The following is a 20,426-nucleotide window of genomic DNA, read 5'->3' as shown; positions in this document are numbered from 1 at the left end:
GCGTGTCTGCACCACAGGGTTTTCGTTTTATTCGGTAGTGTTACCGTTTCAAGATTTTGTTTAGGAGTCGAGGTTTCTCCTCCGTGTGTAGTAAGTTTCCCTGTGTGTGGCGACTTCGTTTTGTGTGTGTTTTCCCTCATGTTGTTTATTGAGTCGGGACTACAATAATAAAACGTTTGTGCCACTGGAACTTCCTTGCTCTCCTGCTCCTGATTCCTGCACCTCTCTCCTACTAGGAGGCAACGTAACAGAATCCCGCACCACAACTAAGGAGTCAGCATGAGCTGACGCACTCTCCACTTCCATGGAGGAACGCGTTCAACACCACACCACCGTTCTCCACCATCTCAGGACTGCCATGGATCAAGTGATGGTGACGATGGAGAGATGGGAGAGGGGTGGCCTGCCTAACCCTGCACCAGCCACACTCCAACCTGCACCACCACCAGCCACACCCAGCGGTATTCGGCTCGCGCTCCCGAGGGAGTACGATGGGACGGCTGCCGGGTGCTGAATTTAGACTATGACAGCATTTCAGTCTATGTGTAACGTCTTTGTTCATGACCATGAGGGTGCTGTACTAGAATGATCCTATTATTAAACAGAGCCAGTCCGTCTCTCTATTCATCTCTTTTCAAATCAAATCAAATTTTATTGGTCACATACACATGATTAGCAGATGTTAATGCGAGTGTAGCGAAATGATTGTGGTTCAAGTTCTGACCATGCAGTAATATCTAACAAGTAATCTAACAATTTCACAACTACCTTCTACACACAAGTGTAAAGGAATGAATAAGAATATGTACATGTAAATATATGGATGAGCGATGGCAGAACGGCACAGGCAAGATGCAGTAGATGGTATAGAGTACAGTATATACATATGAGATGAGCAATGTAGGGTATGTAAACATTATATAAAGTGGCATTGTTTAAAGTGACTAGTGATACATTTATTATATCCAATTTTAATTATTGAAGTGGCTAGAGATTTGAGTCAGTATGTTGGCAGCAGCCACTCGATGTTAGTGATGGCTGTTTAACAGTCTGATGGCCTTGAGATAGAAGCTGTTTTTCAGTCTCTCGGTCCCCGCTTTGATGCACCTGTACTGACCTCACCTTCTGGATGATAGCAGGGTGAACAGGCAGTGGCTCGGGTGGTTGTTGTCCTTGATGATCTTTTTGCCCTTCCTGTGACATCGGGTGGTGTAGGTGTCCTGGAGGGCAGGTAGTTTGCCCCTGGTGATGCGTTGTGCAGACCTCACTACCCTCTGGAGAGCCTTGCGGTTGTGGGCAGAACAGTTGCTGTGCCAGGCTATGGGACAGCCCAACAGGATGCTCTCGATTGTGCGTCTGTAAAAGTTTGTGAGTGTTTTTGGTGACAAGACAAATTTCTTCATCCTCCTGAGGTTGAAGAGGCACTGTTGCGCCTTCTTCACCACCCTGTCTGTGTAGGTGGACCATTTCAGTTTGTCCGTGATGTGTATGGCGAGGAACTTACATCTTTCCACCTTCTCCACTACTGTCCCGTCGATGTGGATAGGGGGGTGCTCCCTCTGCTGTTTCCTGAAGTCCACGATCATCTCCTTTGTTTTTGTTGACGTTGAGTGTGAGGTTATTTTCCTGACACCACACTCCGAGGGCCCTCACCTCCTTCCTGTAGGCCGTCTCATCGTTGTTGGTAATCAAGCCTACCACTGTAGTGTTGTCTGCAAACTTGATGATTGAGTTGGAGGCGTGCATGGCCACGCATTCATGGGTGAACAGGGAGTACAGGAGAGGGATGAGAATGTACCCTTGTGGGGCCCTAGTGTTGATGATCAGCGGTGTAGAGATGTTGTTTCCTACCCTTACCACCTGGGGGTGTCCCGTCAGAAAGTCCAGGACCCAGTTACACAGGGCGGGGTCGAGACCTAGGGTCTCGAGCTTAATGACGAGTTTGATGTGTACTATGGTGTTAAATGCTGAGCTGTAGTCGATGAACAGCATTCTTACATAGGTATTCCTCTTGGCCAGATGGGTTAGGGCAGTGTGCAGTGTGATTGCGATTGCATTTAATATTGCGGAAAGAATGTTGCATCCATCAATGTAATTGTCTGCATCATTTCCAATCCCCCATATATTTTTGGGGTAAATATATATATCCATATACATATACGCATGCACACATATACACATATATACATACGCATACCTATATAGACATATAAACTTTTTTTTGAACATACCTATTGGGGCGGTAAGCAAATTGGAGTGGGTCTAGGGTGTCAGGCAGGGTGGAGGTGATATGATCCTTGACTAGTCTCTCAAAGCACTTCATGATGACGGAAGTGAGTGCTACGGGGCGATAGTCATTTTAGCTCAGTTACCTTAGCTTTCTTGGGAAAAGGAACAATGGTGGCCCACTTGAAGCATGTGGGAACAGCAGACCGGATAGGGATTGATTGAATATGTCCGTAAACACACCAGCCAGCTGGTCTGCACATGCTCTGAGGATGCAGCTAGGGATGCCGTCTGGGCCAGCAGCCTTGCGAGAGTTAACACGTTTAAATGTTTTACTCACGTTGGCTGCGGTGAAGGAGAGCCTGCAGGTTTTAGTAGCGGGCCCTGTCAGTGGCACTATATTGTCCTCAAAGCGAGCAAAGAAGTTGTTTAGCTTGTCTTGGAGCAAGACATCTGGTCCGCAACAGGGCTGGTTTTCTTTTTGTAGTCCGTGATTGACTGTAGACCCTGCCACATACCTCTCGTGTCTGAGCCGTTGAATTGCGACTCTACTTTGCCTTGCCCTGATTAAAAGCAGTGGTTCGCGCTTTCAGTTTTGCGCGAATGCTGCCATCAATCCACGGTTTCTGGTTAGAGAAGGTTTTAATAGTCGCCGTGGGTACAACATCCTCGATGCACTTGCTAATAAACTCGCTCACCGAATCAGCGTATACATCAATCTTGTTGTTCGACGCTATCCGGAACATATCCCAGTCCACGTGATCAAAGCAATCTTGAAGCGTGGAATCAGATTGGGCGGACCAGCGTTGAACAGACCTGAGCACGGGCGTTTCCTGTTTTAGTTTCCGTCTATAGGCTGGGAGCAACAAAATGGAGTTGTGGTCAGATTTGCCGAAAGGAGGGCGAGGAAGGGCTTTGTATGCATCGCGGAAGTTAGAGTAACAATGATTCAGAATCTTGCCAGCCAGAGTTGCGTATTTGATATGCTGATAACATCTTGGGAACCTTGTTTTCAGATTAGCCTTGTTAAAATCCCCAGCTACAATAAATGCAGCCTCAGGATATGTGGTTTCCAGTTTACATAGAGTCCAATGAAGTTCTTTCAGGGCCGTTGAGGTGTCTGCTTGGGGGGGATATACACGACTGTGATTATAATCGAAGAGAATTCTCTTGGTAGATAATGCGGTCGGCATTTGATTGTAAGGAATTCTAGGTCAGGTGAACAAAAGGACTTGAGTTCCTGTATGTTGTTATGATCACACCACAACTCGTTAATCATAAGACATACACCCCTGCCCTTCTTCTTACCAGAGAGATGTTTGTTTCTGTCGGCGCGATGCCGACAGAAACCAGGTGGCTGTACCGAATTTGATAACGCATCCCAAGTGAGCCATGTTTCCGTGAAACAGAGAATGTTACCATCTCTGATGTCTCTCTGGAAGGCAACCCTTGCTCGGATTCCGTCTACCTTGTTGTCAAGAGACTGGACATTGGTGAGTAGTATACTCGGGAGCGGTGGGTGATGTGGCCGTCTACGGAGCCTGACAAGAAGACCGCTCCGTCTGCCCCTTCTGCGGCGCCGTTGTTTTGGGTCGCCTGCTGGGATCCGATCCATTGTCCTGGGTGGTGGACCAAACAGAGGATCTGCTTCGGGAAAGTCGTATTCCTTGTCATAATGTTGGTAAGTTGACGTTGCTCTTATATCCAATAGTTCCTCCCGGCTGTATGTAATAAGACTTAAGATTTCCTGGGGTAACAGTGTAAGAAGTAATACATTAAAAAAAAAATACTGCATAGTTTCCTAATAACGCGAAGCGAGCCAGACATCTGTCGGCGCCAGAATGGTGCCAACTCAGTGAACATGTGGGCAAGAGGATGTTCACATTCCCTCTGTGCAAACCCCTTGAAGCGCTGGTTGGTAGAAGACTTACATAAATATGTCATGTTCAGGGCTACGGTGGTTAAAGCTAATCTTAGACCAGTTTTAATGGAAATGTTCTCTCAGAACTACTTGTGAATCTGTGCTTAAGTGTCCCACGTCTCTCTGACCAGCCATCAGTGTGCTTTAGCCCAGCCTTTTGAAGCAGCCCAACACATTCGCAGTTATCTCTTCTGTGTTATCATCATATCCTCCTGTTTCATCTCGGTCACACCTTAACAGACATCACAGGGATGTTATGTTCCATGATGTATGGTGAAACATCAAACCTGAAGGGATCGAATGAGCTGCAACCGTATTTCATGGTGCATTGATTCCAAAAGATGGGAGAAAGGCAATGTGAGCCACAATAATATGGCTCACTTCACCAATGTACGCCCAAGACCTAAAGAAATGTTACATGTAAGAATTATTCAAAACAGCTGGATTTCAATAAAACCCGCCATTGAATGTTTACAAACTACTGTTTGCAGACGCATACGAAATGAAAGCATCTACATGTACAGTGCATTCGTAAAGTATTCAGACCCCTTGACTTTTTCCACATTTTGTTACATTTCAGCCATATTCGAAAATGGATTTTAAAAAAAAATCCCTCATCAATCTACACACAATACCCCATAACGACAAAGCAAAAACAGGTTTTTACTAACTTTTGCAAATATTTATAAAAAAAATTACTGAAAAATCTAAATGGCATTAAAAAGAAACAAGTATTCAGACACTTTACTCAGTACTTTGTTGAAGCACCTTTGGCAGTGTTTACAGCCTCAAGTCTTCTTGGGTTTGACGGCTGGTAGCCTAGTGGTTAGAGCGTTGGGCAAGTAACTGAAAGGTTGCTCGATTGAGTCCCCGAGCTGACAAGGTAAAAATCTGTCGTTCTGCCCCTGAACAATGCAGCTAACCCACTGTTCCCAGGCTGTCATTGTAAATAACAATTTGTTCTTAACTGACTTGCCTAGTTAAATAAAGGTCAAATAAAAATTCTAAATGACTCTACAAGCTTGGCACATCTGTATTGGTGGAGTTTTACCCATTCTTCTCTGCAGATTCTCTCAAGATCTGCCAGGTTAGATGGTGAGCGTCACGGCACAACTATTTTCAGGTCTCTCAGAGATATTTGATTGGGTTCAAGTCCGGGCTCTGGCTGGGCCACTCAAGGACATTCAGATATTTGCCCAGAAGCCACTCCTATGTTGTCTTGGCTGTGGGCTTCGTGTTGTTGGAGGGTGAACCTTCGCCCCAGTCTGAGGTCCTGAGCGCCCTGGAGCAGGTTTCATCATGGATCTCTCTGTACTTTTCTCCGTTCACCTTTCCCTCAAACCTGACTAGTCTCCTAGTCCCTACCGCTGAAAAACATCCCCACAGCATAATGCTGCCACCACCATGCTTCACCTTAGGGTTTGGGCCAGGTTTCCTCCAGACGTGACCCTTGGCATTCAGGCCAAAGATTTCAATCTTGGTTTCATCTGACCAGAGAATCTTGTTTGTCATGGTCTGAGGGTCCTTTAGGTGCCTTTTGGCAAACTCCAAGCAGGCTGTCATGTGCCTTTTACTGAGGAGTGGCTTCTGTCTGGCTACTCTACCATAAAGGCCTGATTGGTGGAGTGGTGCAGAGATGGTTGTTCTTCTGGAAGGTTCTCCCATCTCCACTCCGGAGCTCTGTCAGAGTGACCATTGGGTTCTTGGTCACCTCTATGACCAAGACCCTTGTTCCCCGATTGCTCAGTTTGGCAGGGCGGCCAGCTCTAGGAAGAGTCTTGGTGGTTCCAAACTTCTTCAATTTAAGAATGATGGAGGCCACTGTGTTCTTGGTGACCTTCAATGCTGCACACATTATTTGGTACCTTCTGTCTCGGAGCTCTACAGACAATTGGTTTGACCTCATGGCTTGTTTTTTTCTCTGACTTGCACTGTTAACTGTGCGACCTCATATAGACAGGTGTGTACCTTTCTAAATCATGTCCAATCAATTGAATTTACCGCAGGATGCACCTGAGCTCAATTTCAAGTCTCATAGCAAAGGGTCTGAATACTTATGTAAATAAGGTATCTGTTTTTTATTTTTAATACATTTGCTAAGATTTCTAAAAACACGTTTTTGCTTTGTCATTATGGGGTATTGTGTGTAGATTGATGAGGAAAAACATTTTAGAATAAGCCTTTAATGTAAAGAAATGTGGAAAAAGACAAGGGGTCTGAATACTGTCCGAATGCACTGTATCCGTGAGGGAAATCTATGCTTATGTGATAGTTTGAGTAGGTGTTTACAGTACCTAAAACCATTCTGTCCTTTAATGTGACCATGGTTTAAAAAAACTACTGCAGGTTTGAATTAATTGAGCACCAACTAATTTTACAAGGACAACCATTAGTAATGAACTGACAATGGTTTTTGTCTAGAAATAGGTGCTGTTGTACTGGTCAGAGCAGATTGTGGTAGGATTTAGAAAAAAACAGTAACAGTTGTTTTGAGTGTCTGCAATGGATGACTGCACCTGTGGTTTTTAATTTAAATTATTTAAATGATCATATGTGCTTTTCCCATGATAGGAATAGGAGCTGAACAAATCTCTTATCGCTGAAATATGCATATTCAATAACACGTTCTGAAATGTGCCAGCTAGGTCTGTGCCAGCCTTTCATCAAACCGTGAATTAAAGTTTGTGTGAGGTCTCATTGATTCAAGGAATCCTCATCCAGCACTAAGCACAGGGGCTCCAAAGCACATCCTTTCAAGATTCCATATCATTGTTTTTGTTGAGGCCCACCAGATTTTCACTCATCTATATTGGAATAAAGGAATAATTGTTACAGAATGGTTACTAATACTTCAAATGTATTAGTAACCATTGACGACAGCCTATGTTCTTGCTGCACAATAGTTGGGCTTAAACCATTTGTGAGCCTGACAGTGTAGGTTTATTTCTAACTCACTGCTCAGAGGCAGTATCTGTGCTAGTGCTTTCCCCAGGGGACCCCTTGGAGCCTGGGAGGGTTTATACACAACGCAACTGACAAGATAGGAGTCTAAAGCCTCTGCCTCAACTTAACAACAATGCACCCATTCCTGTAGCATTCACAACAGTCATTTGGTTACAAACTTTTGGTCACAATACTTTGATGTCTACATGGAAGGGTTCTTCTCAATTCACTTTGTATTTGTTCTTTAGACATGTCATTTTCTGATAACCCGCCATCATGGATATAAACACAGCGTTTCAGTTTAATGGTTCTATTTGCTTCATGTATCGCTCTGTGCAAACGAGCGACCAGAGATCCACATAAGATGAGGCATCAATGACTCAATGTTCCATATCTATTATTTAACTGAGGGGCTGCAATATCCTGTCTCCTCGTGTGTTCTCCACCGAATGCGCCTTTGTGTCATGTGATTTGGATGATGAAAATCCCAAACCCACATAGAAAACAGGGAGACATATGAAAAGTGCTCGTGACAGAATAATCACACAGTGTTTATTCAATGATCGCTTCCTACAAGTAAATATATTTCACAAACAACACTGAAGGTCAAAGCATTCACCTGAGTACGCCCGCATACACACACACACACACACACACACACACACACAGTGAGTATGATTAATAAATGATTCATAACTGCTAACGTAATTGTGGAAATATTGGAATAAATCATCCATTTGAACAACAGGAAAACACCCCAGCTGATTTCTCCAGATTAATTGATTTTAATGAGAGGAAAAGGCTACCTCCTTCAGAAAAAGAGAGAAAGAGGGAGAATAAAAGGACCCTAAGAATTTATATTCAAGAGCAGACCCTCAGAACACCAATTTAGAAACACTCTTCAGACTGAAAAAAAGACGTCAGGCTTACAAGGTGAAAGCCAAATGGAAAATGACAACTAATGCAGAAGAGAAATAAGGCTTTTATGAGCCCTGACTGCTGAGAATCTCCCCTCTGCTTTTGAAAGACAATAGCCTAAACTAAGTCCCGGTTCATTCTCTAAACCTGCATTTAATATACATTCACAATGCCAGGGTCCCTAAGCTGCAGCACCCGACACAGACACTGATTGATATGAGATTTTATTGGGGACACACCGATTTAAATCTAAAGAGGTGGCACACACGGGTTCACAAACAGTATAAAACAGACATTACATCAAAGGTGACTCTTGAAAAATCAGCTTGAGTGTCAAATCAACATAAGCGGATTCCACAAAGGCACTCGGCTATAAAATAGGAAAACCATGTCAAACATCGATAACACGGATCATTTTGCAAAACAGATGGTGTGTGCCATTTTATTCCAAATTCAAAAAAGAACAAGACAAAAGCAGAACATATCAATTCATTTTGGCTTCACATCTTGAGACCACCCATCCCTTTGACAGAACAAACTTCTCCCTAAGCCTCACTTTTTATACTGGGTTAATGAGCGATTTGTACGTGTAAATGGCCCATTATACTATTACCCTGACAACACGTCAGGATCAGAGAATAACCACAAGGTTTGTTTATGACCTCATTACACTAGGCTTGGGGCTTTACAATGAAGAGAACATACTGTGTCATACCGCTGGTAATCCTTGCTTATTTACAATGCCCTCTTCTCTAATTACCCATCTCCTCCCCTGGGTGTGCTGTATCGTGTCTGAAGATGAAATCTGATGAAGACCAGAGAGTTATCCCCCGGTGGAATTGAACTGTAAATGATCATTGAGTACATCTAAATATACGTAATCCAACAGAGCCCTGGGGTAGCCATATTATTATAGTGATATGGAATAAAGCCGGAGCATACACCAAAATGAGACCACATGTCATTAATGAAACAGTCTGAATAAGCCTTTTGTGTGTATTGAAGGATAACAAGCAACTTGAACAGTTTTCACAATCCGCTAGCAAGTATCAACCCAGACGTGACTGAATATAATAGTCCAAAAGGAATAACAGACTTCTTAAACTTATCGCATTGAAAACTAAAATGTAGAAAGTACATTACCCAAATAACCTACAACCCCTGCCGTAATTCACCCGAGCCCATGGTAACAGCAAAGACAAACAAGTCGTCATAGCAATAATCTGTGCCAGGTGCAGAAACAAAGATTCTCAGTGACTACAAAAATTCTCCCTTCACCCGAGCCCATGGTTAAAGCAAAGACAAACAAGTCGTCATAGCAATAATCTGTGCCAGATGCAGAAACAACAAAGATACTCAGTGACTACAAAGCTTCTCCCTGTGACTAAAAATGATAAAAGGTATCCTTTCTTTCCTCATGAATAAATGTTTCACCAAACTGTCAAGACATTTCTTCCCACAAAACTTGTATTTCTGTTTCTGAAATCCACTCTATAATTCTGAAACCTATTTCCATGAAGTCAAGAATGAACAGTGTGTGGAGCTGAATGTGTCATTTCGGTGACACTGGTGGTATTTGGTCTACTTAGCGGCGTCACATGAAAAACCCCAGTAGAGAGAGTATGCCAACCATCTAAGAGGCCTTCTGCAGTGAGCCCCTACTACTGTACAAGTATGACTTGAATAGAAGTTAGTACATGCGACATGGATGGTTAATTACCCTAATTCTAATGATCACCCTATTTGAGTGATCAATCTGAATGAGTTACACCAGTGGTTCCTAAAATGTTTTACATTGTGACCCACAAAACCTCTATAATTTTCTGCTGATCCAGATAAAGCCATGTTTCTAACCACAACCCAGGCATCAGCTGTAGCCCAACAGACTGGCTGTGAGCCACTATTTGACAACCACCCATGTTTACATACCAATGTAAAATTATTCACTCACGCTATTTATTTATTTGTACAGTACAGTCTGATCTTGAAACATAATACAGCCTAATGTAATTTACATTATTGCTCAAATCTCGAATGTTCTAGTAGATATAGCCTATATTGCCTCCTATTAGAGAATACAACCACTACCATTGTGACTGTAGCTTGAAGGTCGCTGAGCTACAGCAGCAAAGGCCAAACAACAACAACAGTGTTCCAGCCGTGCTCAACCTGTTATGATTCAGTCTCCTCATGTCCAATTATGTTTGGCAAATCTACCAGCAGCCCACATAAACCAGTAGTCTGAAACACGGCATCTAAAGGGTAGTGTCATAAAAATTAATCAGGCCTTATTCTTAGTGTTTAGAGAGGAAATGTTGCATGGGTGGAAGCTGGAATCTGTAGCGGTGAAACTGCCACATCCGTTTGTGATATTACTTCAAACAACAACAAAAAAAATGTTTTTTTGTCCCACAGACATCATTGCACATGCAATAGAGCAGCAGAGTTTGCACTATAAAAATAAAGAGTATTGGGTAAATCCAAAATGTATTGGGTAAATCACGAAACGTTGGTGACTTACCCAATAAATTACTGGGAGTTTATATCTAGAGTGTGCGACTCTATTTTTAGAGCTTATTCGCCGTTAGTCAACACTTCTACGTAAAATAATTTTCTCTGGGTGTGCGCCAGCTCATGTTCTTTAATAGCCCAGTTTCAAAAACACAAACAATAACAAATGTGCTTGGGGCGATTAATGGCACTGTTTCACCTTATGTGGATTTCAGCTTTAAGAATACCAATAACGCCTGTTTTTGAAGAGTTCCTCTGGAAATTGATTTGTCTCCAGGCGGTGATGGATGTTTTTCAGAATTAAAATCGAATGTCTGGTTGAGGCCCGTGCCCTGAATCATCTATCACTTGTAGTAAGACAAACCACCACACTATCTCTGCTTGTGTTTGCTTTAGCTCTTGTTTTATTAACTTTATAAGGCTAAAACCACATTTACAGGTTATGCATTAGCATGTACATATTAATTAACACAATTTTTCACTTGAGACGAAAGGATTATGTATTACAAAAACACCTCTTCAACGTCCATTCCCACTTTTTCCTTCAGTTATTTTTCGAATTATTGTTTTCAGCCCGGGGTGATAGAGAAACAGATTGAGCTCCCTTTATATAGGAGGTAGAGAGCATGTTTCTCCAACACTGTAGATTAGACTGTGTTCATCCTAGTGGGGATCCAACTAGAACCATGTTCTCACCACACCTGGCCCTCATCTGACCAACGCCAGAGCAGTTTGTGTCCTCAGAATAGAACATCCTTTAGTCAGAACTCAAATCACCCTCCGAGCCCATGTCTTCCATTTAACAGAATCTAACTGACAGTAAAATGATGATCACAACATCCCATCCATAAACTAATGTGTATGATGCATCAACAGAACACAGTGCTTAAGTAGCCTCTTTCACAAAGCAGTCAGACTCTGGTCATTTGGGTGCGACATCCTCCCTGTTACACTATTTCTTGTCTATTTCAGCCATAGTCGGAAACACCTACCGACTGAGAAATAGAAGAATGTGCAGTGAGAAATCATGTGTTTTATGGACACAATGTTCACCCCTCATGGTCATGATCTTTTTCCTTGACTAATGTTTGATAGCTTCCACACAGGGTGATTTCTGTGGTAATTTGCAGTTGGATAGTAATGATTGTGTTTGTTGCATTCACAGTACAGAGTACTCATAGGGACGCCAGCTAGTTTGGAAAAAAACACCATTACTATCACTTCCTTACAAGCACCAAGAAAACAATTGGTAACACATTACGCCGTGTGGGACTGAAATCCTGCAGCGCCGCAAGGTCCCCCTGCTCAAGAAAGCACATATCCATGCCGTCTGAAGTTTGCCAATGAACATCTGAATGATTCAGATGATAACTGGGTGAAAGTGTTGTGGTCAGATGAGACCAAAATGGAGCTCTTTGACATCAACTCAACTCGCCGTGTTTGGAGGAGGAGGAATGCTGCCTATGACCCTAAGAACACCATCCCCACCGTCAAACATGGAGGTGGAAACATTATGCTTTGGGGTTGTTTTTCTGCTAAGGGGACAGAACAACTTCACCGCATCAAAGAGACGATGGACGGGGCCATGTACCGTCAAATATTGGGTGAGAACCTCCTTCCCTCAGCCAGGGCATTGAAAATGGGTCGTGGATGGGTATTCCAGCATGACAATGACCCAAAACACACGGCCAAGGCAACAAAGGAGTGGCTCAAGAAGAAGCACATTAAGGTCCTGGAGTGGCCTAGCCAGTCTCCAGACCTTAATCCCATAGAAAATCTGTGGAGGGAGCTGAAGGTTCGAGTTGCCAAACGTCAGCCTCGAAACCTTAATGACTTGGAGAAGATATGCAAAGAGGAGTGGGACAAAATCCCTCCTGAGATGTGTGCAAACCTGGTGGCCAACTACAAGAAACGTCTAACCTCTGTGATTGCCAACAAGGGTTTTGCCACCAAGTACTAAGTCATGTTTTGCAGAGGGGTCAAATACTTATTTCCCTCATTAAAATGCAAATCATTTTATAACATTTTTGACATAAGTTTTTCAGGATTTTTTTGTTGTTATTCTGTCTCTCACTATTCAAATAAACCTACCATTAAAATTATAGATGGATCATTTCTTTATCAGTGGGCAAACGTACAAAATCAGCAGGGGATCAAATACTTTTTTCCCTCACTGTATATGGATATTATGCACTGTTTTATTACTCTGAATGATATTAGACAATCACGATTCAGTCGAAAGCACTACAAGCCCATCTTGCTATAATTCTTAACTAATGGTCTGGCTTTCTTTTTTTCCCAGGAAACATAAGACCTTCAGCCATTAGCTAGTGGAGCACCTGTCATCCAGACCTAGAAAATAGAGCTCTGTAGACTGAGATTTGTATAGGCTGGAGCATAGAATTAGGAATTAGAATACTAGAATGGAAAAAGCTCTGTAGAGTGAGATTAGTAAAGGCTGGAGCACCTCTTCACATTTTGAAGTTTCAAGTTTCCCCTAAAAGACCACCTGATCTGATCTTCTCCCTCTCCTCCACTCCAGTACAGTCATCCCCTCTCACTGTCTCTCCAGAGTGGGCCACGTGTAGCACATTGCAATGTGTCACTTTCCACACAATGCAATGTGTTACACCCTGGGAGATGCAGCATGCACAATTCCAAAATCTACCATATGTCCCGGCGTGACTTATGCCACAGAGTTGATATTTGCTATGTATCAGGTTGTCCCAAAAATACACATTCTCCCTTAAAGGGAAAACAAAGGTGATATCTGGTGGAGAACCCAAACTAGGCCACATCTGGTTCTATACGTTAGATATGACAAGATACAAAGGCATGTGACACTGAAGCATAAACCCAAGCCTTGCATACTGAGCTGGAGGTAAGGTAGCTTTGGCTGTTGCCACACAGGCATTATTATTAAGCAAGGCTGGTGAATCATTGATAGGTTGGATATTATTATCTATTCACAAATAGTAACCCAGGTGTGCTGGGCTTTGCTCATGGGCATCCACCTAGTTTCTGGGCCACTTAACCATGCATGACCCCGAATTAATCTAACTCACGTCTAAAGAGTTCCCTTTGCTGAATAGGATGCCATTCTCCTCCTTGGTGCTTTTTTTGTTGCACAGATCCAAATTACATTTTATAATTATAAAAGCACAATATTAAAATGTTTTCATGAATATTTATTGTGAGATGCGACTGAGGGAGCGGTATTTTCCTCCACTCCTGCCGCCCTGGTCATGGAAATTATGCAATACAAGATCTGATAAGCAACTATTTGCGAGAGCCAGGGGGTTGAGCTGAAAACGGGTCAGAAATGGAGAGGGGCCAGAGGCCAGGATTTGGTTGTGCTTGAAGCACTGCTGCCTGGGTCGGAGTCAAGGCCCTCTCTCTCTCCCACTCTGTTCTGCTTAATCCCTGTGATGAAGCCTCTTGTTTGGCCATCGTCAGGTCCAGCATATCTGACAGGGCAGATTCACCACATGGTATTTTTTGTACTTCACAGATGTGAAAGTGATAAAATGTTCCCTGTAAGAGGGTGAATTACCCCTACCTCCAGTGGTTAGAAACAGTTTGTGTTTGTTTCATAAACGATAATGCCAATTTATATAAACGATAATAAATAGTTTTTTAGACTATACAGCCCATTTGGTGACTGCATAAAATATTAGAATCTGAATCAGAGTCTCTATTTAATTGACCGTTCTTTCATTATTTCTTAATGAAGTTATGGCGAATTTAATAATGATAATCTCTTCAGAGAAAATGTTTCTATTCCATCAAATCCTTATTGATGTTGCCACAGTGATTTCAGGCACAGCTGTCACTGTGTTAATGTGAGGAACATACTGTGGATGTTTGGGTATTGAAGCAACGTACTGTTTGGGCTCCCATTTCAGTCCCCCAGCAGCCTTTTAAAAAATGCTACACTACATGACCAGAATTGTGGACACCTGCTCGTCGAACATTTCATTCCAAAATCATGGCCATTAATATGGAGTTGGTCCCCCTACACTCTTTTGGGAAGGCTTTCCACTAGATGCTGGAACATTCTTGCAGGGACTTGTTTCCATTCAGCCGCAAGAGCATTAGTGAGGTCGGGCACTGATGTTTGGTGATTAGGCCTGGCTCGCATTCGGTGTTCCAATTCATTGCAAAGGTGTTCGATGGGGTTGAGGTCAGGGCTCAGTGCAGGCCAGTCAAGTTCTTCCACACCTGTCTCGACAAACCATTTCTGTATAGATCTTGCTTTGTGCACTAGGGCATTGTCTGAAACAGGAAAGGGCCTTCACCACATTGTTGACACAAAGTTGGACACAGAATCATCTAGAATGTCATTGTATGCTGTAGCGTTAATATTTCCCTTCACTGGAACTAAGGGGCCTAGCCCGAACCATGGAAAACAACCCCAGAGCAATATTCCTCCTCCATCAAACTTTACAGTTGGCACTATGCATTTGTAGTGTTCTGCTGGCATCCACCAAACCAGATTAGTCCGTCGGACTGCCAGATGGTGAAGCGTTATTCATCACTCCAAAGAAAGCGTTTCCACTGCTCCAGAGTCCAATGGTGGCAAGCTTTACACCACTCCAACTAATGCTTGTCATTGGGCATGGTGTTCTTAGGCTTGTGTGCGGCTGCTTGGCCATGAAAACCAATTTCATGAAGCTCCCGATGAACAGTTCTTGTGCTGACATTTACGTGCTACATGCTTCAGTACTCAGCTGTCCAATTCTGTGAGCTTGTGTGGCCTACCCTTTCACGGCTGAGCCGTTGTTGCTCCTCAAAGTTTCCACTTCACAATAACAGCACTTACAGTTGAACAGGACAGCTCTAGCAGAGAATAAATTTGAAGAACTGACTTGTTGGCAAGGTGGCATCCTATGGCGGTGCCACTTAGAATGTCACTGAGCTCTTCAATAAGGCCATTCTACTGCCAATGTTTGTTTATGGAGATTACATGGCTGTGTGCTCGTGTGGCCGAAATAGCCGAATCCACTAATTTGAAGGGGTGTCCGCATAAGTTTGTACATATAGTGTATGACTATTTTACCATACAGTAGAAAGTGCTGTTGCATTTGCTGTTCTGAGAAGGACCAGTTTTAAATGAAATGCCATTTGTGTGCACTGATTTAAAAGATAATATTGATTGGCGTCCACTGGTTGTCAATCTATTTTTCAGTTTTCTTCCTCTGCCTATATGTTTGACACGTTTAACATTCCAAAAAGTTTCATATTTATCTGTGCATGTACCATACATGTTCGGGAATACGTTTCATAGCGTGGGCAGCTGGGCGAATCAGACTAAAAAATGTATGAAAAAAAATCATGAGTCTGAGCCCAGTGAGAGGCTTTGCTATTTTGTTCACTTGTCAAGTTATTAATTATTTATATCTCAACTGTGAACGGGAAGCCTGAAGCTTCTCCGGAGGCACTGACAGGAAACAGGAGGGAACCATAATATTCCCAACACCTCTGTGTTTTACACCTCAGAGCTCACAGCTCTATCTCTGGCTCAACTCACAGAGCAGCGCAACACGTGCCAGCCAAGCTATTCACCTATGAAGACAGAGTTCTTGGTGCCAGGTTGGCTTCCACCGCCTAACATCCTTTCTACGCCAGGCTGTTATCCATTTTATGAGACAGATTGTTGTTGCATGTGTCGTGCCACCCTAGCCACTTCCTTTTAGGGCTTGTGTGACAGTGCCAGCCTGGTTATTTTTCCATGGGCAGCCCAGCTTGCTCCAGTTGTGTGGTTCGTCCCCTCTGACAACATGCTATTTCACCTCTGGCATGGAGCAGTGTTCTGTGCTGCTGATGGCTCACCTGTCAATTGTCCTAGTGCTGGAAGTCAGACTGGTGGGGGTCACTTATTATTTTCCCTGGTGTATATATCCCTGTGTTTCCTGTCTCTCTGTGCCAGTTCGTCTTGTATGTTTTTCAAGTCAACCAGCGTTTTTGCCGTACTCCTGCTTCTATTCTCTTTTGCTTGTCCTCCCGGTTTTTGACCCTTGTTTGACCCTTGTTTTTAACCCTGTTTTCTGGACTCCGTACCCGCCTGCCTGACCATTCTGCCTGCCCTGACCTCAAGCCTGCCTGCCACTCTGTACCTCCTGGACTCTGAACTGGTTTTGAACTTTTGCCTGTCCACGACCATTCTCTTGCCTACCCCTTTTGGATTGTTTAATAAATATCAAGACTCAAACCATCTGCCTCCCGTATCTGCATCTGGGTCTCGCCTTGTGCCCTTATACTTCACACTCAGTTATAAATTAAGCAGGAGGGTACTCTCTTTACCCTTTAGTATCAACTAAAGCAGTGGTTCCCAAATTTTTATAGTCCCGTACCCCTTCAATCATTCAACCTCCAGCTGCGTACCCCCTCTGCGCTGACCCTGGTGCTACTCTCAAATGTTGCTTTTTGCCGTCATTGTAAGCCTGCCACACACACTATACGATACATTTATTTAAACATAAGAATGAGTGAGGTTTTTGTCACAACCCGGTTCGTGGGAAGTGGCAGAGCTCTTATAGGACCAGGGCACAAATAATATAATAATAAATCATTTAGCTTTTTATCTAGCCATCTTACATATAAAACTGTATTTGTTCATCAAAAATTGTGAATAACTCACCACAGGTTAATGAGAAGGGTGTGCTTAAATGGATGCTCATAACTCTGCACTGTTGGGTTGTATTGGAGAGAGTGTCAATCTTAAATCATTTTCCACACACAGTCTGTGCCTGTATTTAGTGCATGCTAGTGAGGGCAGAGAATGCACTCTCACATAGGTATGTGGTTACAAAGGGCATCAATGTCTTAACAACACGATTTGCCAAGGCAAGATACTCTGAGTGCATCCCTATCCAGAAATCTGGCAGTGGCTTCTGATTAAATAATATTTTCACAGAACCGTTTGTTGCAATTTCGATGAGGCACTCTTGTTCAGATATCGGTAAGTGGACTGGAGGCAGGGCATGAAAGGGATAACGAATCCAGTTGTTTGTGTCGTCTGTTTCGGGAAAGTACCTGTGTAATTGCGCACCCAGCTCACTCAGGTGCTTCGCTATATCACATTTGACATTGTCCGTAAGCTTGTCCATTTGCACACAAATCATACAATGATGGAAAGACCTGTGTTGTCCTTGTTAATGCAGACAGAGAAGAGCTCCAACTTCTTAATCACAGCCTCAATTTTGTCCCTCACATTGAATATAGTTGTGGAGAGTCCCCGTAATCCTAGAATCAGATCATTCAGATCACATCACCCAGATAGGCCAGTCGTGAGAAACTCGTCATCATGCAAGCGGTCAGACAAGTGAACCGTTTTCACTGTAGTGTCCAAAACGTCTTTCAAGCTGTCAGGCATTCCATTGGCAGCAAGAGCCTCTCGGTGGATGCTGCAGTGTACCCAAGCGACGTCGGGAGCAACTACTACCAACACATTTTGACCCCCAAAGTCCATTTGATGTCACAAAGCTGTCCAGTTCTTTAAAAAGTTATTTAAAAATGTATTGCCCCGTTGGAAAATGTAAATGTGCTGTTTGAAAATGTGAAGAAAAAAAAACTATTTTTAAATGCTTTCATCTGTGAAGAGCACAGGGCGCCAGTGGCGAATATGCCAATCTTGGTGTTCTCTGGCAAATGCCAAACGTCCTGCACGGTGTTGGGCTGTAAGCACAACCCCCACCTGTGGACGTCGGGCCCTCATACCTCCCTCATGGAGTCTGTTTCTGACCGTTTCAGCAGACACATGCACATTTGTGGCCTGCTGGTGGTCATTTTGCAGGGCTCTGGCAGTGCTTCTCCTGCTCCTCCTTGCACAAAGGCGGAGGTAGCGGTCCTGCTGCTGGGTTGTTGCCCTCCTACGGCCTCCTTCACGTCTCCTGATGTACCGGCCCGTCTCCTGGTAGCACCTCCATGCTCTGGACACTACGCTGAGAGACACAGCAAACCTTCTTGCCACAGCTCACATTGATGTGCCATCCTGGATGAGCTGCACTACCTGAGCCACTTGTGTGGGTTGTAGACTCCGTCTCATGCTACCACTAGAGTGAAAGCACCGGCAGCATTCAAAAGTGACCAAAACATCAGCCAGGAAGCATAGGAACTGAGAAGTGGTCTGTGGTCCCCACCTGCAGAACCACTCCTTTATTGGGGGTGTCTTGCTAATTGCCTATAATTTCCACCTGTTGTATATTCCATTTGCACAACAGCATGTGAAATTTATTGTCAATCAGTGTTGCGTCCTAAGTGGACAGTTTGATTTCACAGAAGTGTGATTGACTTGGAGTTACATTGTGTTGTTTAAGTGTTCCCTTTATTTTTTGAGCAGTGTATTTTATCAACGTTTATGATGAGTATTTTTGTAAATTGTTGTGCTAATTCACCGGCAGTATTGGATGCAAAATATTTTCTGAACATCACGCGGCAATGTAAAATGCTGTTTTTGGATATAAATATGAACTTGATCGAACAAAAAATGCATGTATTGTGTAAAATTATGTCCTAGGAGTGTCATCTGAAGATCGTCCCAGGTTAGTGCATAATTTTAGCTGGTTTTCTGGTTTTTGTGACGCCTGTACTTGCTAGGAAAATGGCTGTGTGGTTTTTCTTGTGTTGGAACTCTCCTAACATAATCTAACTTTATGCTTTTGCCGTAAAGCCTTTTTGAAATCGGACAATGTGGTTACATTAAGGAGACGTGTATCTTTAAAATGGTGTAAAATAGTCGTATGTTTGAGAACTTTGAATTATGACATTTTGTGGTTTTGAATTTGGCGCTCTTATTTTTCACTGGCTGTTGAATAGTGTGAACCACTAGCGTCACACCTCCCCAAGAGAGGTTAACCAGGTAAGTTAGTTGAGAACAAGTTCTCAACTAGATGACCTGGAGCCAGTGGGTCTGGTGACGAATATGTATTGAGGGCCATTCGACTAGAGCATACAGGTCGCAGTTGTGGGTGGTATAAGGGGCTTTGGTAACAAATCTGATGGCACTGTTATAGACTGCATCCAGTTTGCTGAGTAGAGTATTGGAAGATATTTTGTAGATGACATTGCCGAAGTCGAGGATCGGTAGGATAGTCAGATCTACTAGGGTAAGTAGGGCAGCGTGAGTGAAGGAGGCTTTGTTGCGAAATAGAAAGCCGATTCTAGATTTGATTTTGGATTGGAGATGTTTGATATGAGTCTGGAAGGAGAGTTTACAGTCTAGCCAGGCACCTAGGTATTTGTAGTTGTCCACATATTCTAGGTCAGAACTGTCCAGAGTAGTGATGCTAGTCAGGCGGGCGGGTGCGGGCAGTGAACAGTTGAAAAGAATGCATTTGGTTTTACTAGCGTTTAAGAGCAGTTGGAGGCCACGGAAGGAGTGTTGTATGGCATTGAAGCTCGTTTGGAGGTTAGTTAACACAGTGTCCAAAGAAGAGCCAGATGTATACAGAATGGTGTCGTCTGCGTAGAGGTCGATCAGGGAATCACCCGTAGCAAGAGCGACATTGTTAATATATACAGAGAAAAGAGTCGTCCCGAGAATTGAACCCTGTGGTACCCCCATGGAGACTGCCAGAGGTCCGGACAACAGGCCCTCCGATTTGACACACTGAACTCTGTCTGAAGTAGTTGGTGAACCAGGCGAGGCAATCATTTGAGAAACCAAGGCTATTGAGTCTGCCGATAAGAATACGGTGATTGACAGAGTCGAAAGCCTTGGCCAGGTCGATGAAAACGGCTGCACAGTAACGTATTTTATCGATGGCGGTTATGATATTGTTTAGTACCTTGAGCGTGGCTGAGGTGCACCCATGACCAGCTCGGAAACCGGATTGCACAGCGGAGAAGGTACGGTGGGATTCGAAATGGTCAGTGATCTGTTTATTAACATGATTTCGAAGACTTT

General features: G+C 43.4%; 1 protein-coding gene across 3 annotated transcripts in view; it reads right to left on the bottom strand.

Annotated features, from left to right (window-relative positions):
- LOC115163124 (limbic system-associated membrane protein) overlaps nt 1-20,426 on the bottom strand; it is a 1,234,562-nt gene that overhangs the window by 528,826 nt on the left and 685,310 nt on the right. The window lies entirely within an intron of this gene.

This window comes from Salmo trutta, chromosome 26, assembly GCF_901001165.1.
Source record: "Salmo trutta chromosome 26, fSalTru1.1, whole genome shotgun sequence".
NCBI classification, from domain to species: domain Eukaryota; kingdom Metazoa; phylum Chordata; class Actinopteri; order Salmoniformes; family Salmonidae; genus Salmo; species Salmo trutta.
Note: the sequence above shows the minus strand (reverse complement) of the source record. Positions and strands in the feature narration are given on the sequence as shown.